We start from the raw sequence: 6,000 nt of genomic DNA on the forward strand, positions 1-6,000 counted from the left end.
CTTTAAAGTAGAGACACTACATACTGATATACACCTGAACATCAGCAGGAGAGGACTCTTTAAAGTAGAGACACTACATACTGATATACACCTGAACATCAGCATGAGAGGACTCTTTAAAGTAGAGACACTACATACTGATATACACCTGAACATCAGCAGGAGAGGACTCTTTAAAGTAGATACACTACATACTGATATACACCTGAAAGAAAGCTTATTTGGGTTTCTCTTTTAACATATGTCTCTTCTGTTTTATGATTACACTTTAGATTTTTGACACTTTATGAATAAGATGATTGAATTGAGCTGTGACAAGAAGGCACCCCAACGCTACCAATAGAATAGAATAGAATAGAATAGAATATCTTTATTGTCATCACACATCAGTGTAACGAAATTCAGTTGGCATCTCTCACTGCAGTACATAAATAAGAACACATCCATAAAAGCAGTGATAAAGCAGATATAGTAGCAATAATCAGGGTCATCACTTAAATGCACTTTACCAGAATGGTAAAATACATTTTTAAGGATTATTTAGCACCCCAACGCTAACAAGTGTTGTCATCTGCAAACAAATAGGTATTCTCTGCTTGGTTTTACTATCACTGCACATTTATGTTGTGCTTTACTTTGCTCGTGTCCCTGCCTCCCTCTCTCTTCATGTCTCGCTTTCTGTTTCGATGCCTCACGCTTCTCTCTCACACACAAACAGGCAGCACATGGCCAGCAGGAGTGAGTCACTGGTCTGGTTATGAGTGCCTCTTCTCAGGGAGAGTCCCTCCATGTGTCCTTGGGATGAGAGCCAACCCCCTCGGGTGTATCAGGTGCACTTTACTCCGCCTGGCCACGTGAGACTCGCTGGTTTCATTGTTTTGTTGCTTTTTTTTTTACTGAAAGCCAACAGAAAGCAATAGTAGTTTCATTCCCTTTTTGATGTTTTGGTACAGTGTTGACATGACTTGTGTGTCTAAAAATAGAAATATTGAAGTGTATTCTATGAGACGTTGGCAGTCTGGAGAATGATATTTGGATCTTATCTGACACTGGCTCACAAACATTATGCAGAGAAGGTCGACCTGCCCAGAAGCAACTGCTGCTACACACAACACATAATATGACTGCAGTAAGATTAGATAGTCTGGCAAAACAATAATGATTTGCACTGTACTTGTATTTTACATATTTCCAGGACCTTTTTAACGCATAAAACACAGTATATTGATCTTAGTGGTAGCTATTTTACAACAAGGCTAAGGGTCTACAGCACATGTGTCAAACTCAAGGCCCGGGGGCCAAATCAGGCCCGTGGTGGATTTAATTTCGGCCCGCAGGATAATTTCTAATTACTATTAGATCTGGCCCGCCGGTATATTGCACGCACACCTTCACTCAATCCTGAGGGTCTCCTCAGCTCAGAGCCTGATCCCAAACATTGATGAACTTGCACCCAAGATGAGATGCCAAGTATCTGGCTTGAACTAGCATCACAGAGCAGCACACTGAGTTTACATGGATGTTTCCTTCTGCACTTTCTTGAGACAACAGGGCATGTTTGGTTTTCTCTTTGAGGGAAATAGTTTTGTTGAAGCTGTTGTTGGCCTGTGGAAAAATGTAATCATAAGAAATGACTCTGGAAAAGCTGCAGATAGAGCCATAAGAAATGAATGCAACTGATTATTTAATGTTTAATGTTGTTTTTATAGGCAATCATTTAAGCTTTGTTAGTTCCAGGTTTAATATGTGCAATAAGTTCATTTCAATACGTTCTGCAATAAACATTGAACCAGTCCGGCCCTCGACTAGTACCCATTTTTTATTTTGGCCCACTGTGTATTTGAGTTTGACACCCCTGGTCTACAGCTATAGTCATCGGAGGCTCAAGTATGTAAAGCAGTAAGATAAATGCTAAAATGCTCCAATGCTAACACAGTGATAATCTTGTAAGGGCCCTTCCACACATTTAGTCCATCATTGAAATGTTCAGTAACATTTCCTGCATTGGGTAACGTGTGAAAAGGAGCAGGGATTGATATTCATGGAAATATGTACCACCAGTTTTTTTACCTTTTAAAGCCTATTCAAATGCAATCCTCTGGAAACCACTAATGTCTGTATAATGTTAACTTGTTTAAGAACTTTAACTCAAGTCTAGGGGTCACAAAGTCAATTTTTCCCCCACTTAAAGCCAAAATATATAAAGGGAGGTCAGTCACTCTTTAAAACAGCTGGTAGTTATGGGTACTTTTTACTTAAGTACATTTCAAAGCCCATACTTCTTTACTTTTACCTGAATAAAGAAGTTTAGTCAGTACTTCTACTTTTACCAGAGTATTTTTAAACACGAGTATCTGTACTTCTACCTGAGTAAAGGATGTGTGTACTTTTGCCATCTCTGCACAAGAGCAATCACAAGACAAGACACAGCTAGAGAGGTGAAACACAACAGCTGGTCACAATCAGACAATCAGGAACATGAGGGAAGACAAGAAAAGACACAAGGAGAACAGAATTTCAAAATAAAACCGGAAACTATACACACACCAAACTGAAATCATGAAAAGAGTAACTGCTGTTTTGCATTCTTTCATCTCTTCAAGCCTGCTAATGCATGTTTATTTATTGCATTTCCATATAACAGGAGCAGATTATTATGCTGTCATCACTTTGCAAGTACCATATAATATCTGCAAATATCACCTCTTGAACTGTGGCTTAAAGGTGTATGAATACAGTGATATTTAGTGGTCATGAATGCAGTAATTATCGTGCAGAAGTAATAACAGGTTGCAGACTCAGCACTTAATCCTGCTCCTCCCTGCACATGTTCACAACCCAGCAAACACAGGTCATACACCCACGATCTTCTGGAACAATAACGGAGTGTGCACGCCTGCCCCACCTTGCCTCATAAACCAGGTGGATCACTCCAGTTCTGAAGTCTTTACACTGGCTTCCTGTGTGTCAAATAACTGATTTCTAAATACTGCGGCTGCTTCATAAAGCATTGAATGGGTTAGGGCCAAAATATATTTCTGACCTCCTGCTAAATTATGAACCATCCAGATCTCTCAGGTCTTGCTTTCTGTCCCCAGAGTCAGAACTAAACATGGATAAGTTCAGTTATTATGCTCCAAATATCTGGAACAAACTCCCAGAAACCTGCAGGTCCGCTGCAACTCTGACTACTTTTAAATCCAGGCTGAAGACTTTTCTTTTTGTGGCTGCCTTTAATTTAACTATTCATATCTCACACTGCACTGTCACTTGTATTCATGTACCTGTGTTATTCATTGTGGGGGAAACTTCTGAAGCAATTGGAGTCAGGACTCAAAGAGAGACACGAGGAGAGCTGGAGCTTTGATGGCAAACACTGACGGTTTATTTGGAGCTTCGGCCGGAGAATTCACACGACATGTCACGGGCCACGAGTTGACCACACGGTTGAGATGCCACAATCAATTCTGAAGACCCCTCCTGTAGTTCCAGGTTTTAACTAGTTCAGAGTGTAATAATCAACATTCTTCAATAGATAGACTAAACAGCTGAGGACACTGAATCACATTTGTTGTCGCTTATGGCTCGGGGTCATCTACACCCCGAGAAGGATGTGTTCCAGGTGTCCGACAACAATAACTATCTCTCACCGACAGTTGCCCGGTTACAAACTGGTAACAACAACAACTTGCTAGGGCAGCCCCTCCTTAAGGGAGAGAACGGCTACTCAAGGTTGGTCAGCTGCGTCAGAGGGCAAACGGTAAACATGTATACTGTAGTGATCACTAATTAACTAGGTTACATAATTCACTCATGGAACTACAGGTTGGGGGTATTGTTTCCGCACGGACACATATGTTGTTGACTGTATTTATGGCGTGCCCTCCCTTTCGCTTTCTCTTCTCTTCCCGGGCTGCGACCCGACAACATGTGCATTTCTGCTGCTCAATAAAGCCAGCTTTGTACCTTCATTGCACCGCCTCCGACTCCCTTCTCTCGGCACTACAATACAGAATTATTCCCTGACATTCATGTTTTATTATCTTTGCTTTCACTGTAAATGAGTGTTTTTAAATGCCATTTTATAATATGTTTCTTATTGCTCTTAATGTCTTTCATTTTTGTAAAGCACTTTGAATTGCCTTGTGTTGAAAGGTGCTATATGAATAAACTTGCCTTGCCTTGCCTTGCCTCCACCCTGTTTGCTTTCTCAGATCCACTCCACACACACCCTTTTTCCGAGTGTATTGTGTTTTTTAAGAAGTTCTGCACGTGGAACAGGACTTTGTGGCGTGGTTTTGTTGGTGTTGGGGCGGTTAGGGTTAACAAGACTGGGCCTGTGGGAATCCTGCTAACCAAGTAAAGTGAGCTTTTAATGTGAATCCTGCAGGGAATGAGTGAAGTCAGGCGATAACCGTCAGTTTCTGTGTGTGTGTCGGCCAAACGGCTCGCTGCACCCGCACTGTAAATGTGAATAATGTAAAAGGAATGATAAGTCAGCAATTCCTCTTAAAATGATCATCGGCATAGATAGATTAAGAGATAATGGGCCCTCGTGCTACACATGTACATGACAAACATACTTTATATGCTGTGTCTCAAATACTTCTGTACTTACATGTGCAACGTGAGAGCATAAAATAGTTTTCTATCTGTGTTTTACATTTTTGTTTTACTTTTATGTAGCCTATGCACCACAACACCAAGTCAAATTCCTCGTACTTGTCAACCTACCTGGGGATAAACCTGTTTCTCATTCTGATTCTGATTCATAATTGTGTATAAGTATGGCAAAATGCACTATGATCTACTACTTTCGCAACAATCAACAAGTTGAGTATGAAACGCTGGACAAATTGGCTTTGTATTGTAACATACGTTTTGAGACATTTAGTTGAGACATGGTTTAGTTGAATACTCGATTCTGATTGGTCAATTCAGAACACGTGACACGTTGTTAATCCAGAACAGACAGACCGCTGTCAAGGATTTATTGACCGTTGTTAAGGACGCTTACATCTGCAGAAAGAAGTTCGGTCGATTTAACTGTATACAGTTTGGCCGTTTCAAACTGGGACAAGAAAAACAGCGGAGAAGTAACGGGGCAGAAACCCTCCTTTTTACGCAACGGTCCAGACATAGACATCAAACGGCGACACATATTCAGTTGCCAGTTACTTTGGCATTAGGGCAGGGATATCGGTTGGATATCTAGATACTTTCCAAGGTTTGACATCATGAATTGTGCTACTTTTAAAGCAAGCAGCGATGTTTTCAAATCTGTAGTCAAAAAGCTCCTCAAAAACGCTATCTAAGCAGTTCCTGCTACGTTATTTCAAACGGTAACAACGGACTATTTTTCTTAGCGGATGCATGTCATTTTAAATCAATAATAGCGTAGCCTACTATTTTTTAAATCCATAAAAACCTTTTCTAAATCTATAAAAGCATTTCAATTAATATTGGGAGTCATATCGTTACTTTGTTGAGAATGTGGCCTTGTAATAAGCGGGATAATGTGCAGCGGTCATTATGGGGAAAAGAACATCCGGCTGATCAGGAGCCCGACGCGACATATGACATTGCAGTTGCTCTGGTGAACTCAGCACTATAAAAAAGTAATTTAGGTGGGTTTGTTCCTCTATTTATATAATACACCACTATCTTAATGTCGAAATGAAGCCACTGTTCATTTCTGGGGTTAATTGAGCAGTCAGCACTTCCAATGAGGACACAGTTAATAACCTCTTTGCAACTCTTTGTAATTTTTATTTTGTTTATTTTGTCTGTTGATGTATTTTCCATTTTTGCAGTCTGGTTGCATCTCTTTGTAGTTGTTTTTTTTAAATTATTTTACATCTTTATTTAGTTGTGTGTGTCTCTTTTCAGTCATTTGTATCTCTTTGTGGTGGTTTTGCACCTTTTTCGTAGTTGCAAGTTAGTCTGGCTCTATTTTGTATGTCAATGCAGCTGTTTGAGTCTTTTTGTGGTGAATTTAAG

Source organism: Trematomus bernacchii, unplaced genomic scaffold (genome assembly GCF_902827165.1).
Source record: "Trematomus bernacchii unplaced genomic scaffold, fTreBer1.1, whole genome shotgun sequence".
NCBI lineage: Eukaryota > Metazoa > Chordata > Actinopteri > Perciformes > Nototheniidae > Trematomus > Trematomus bernacchii.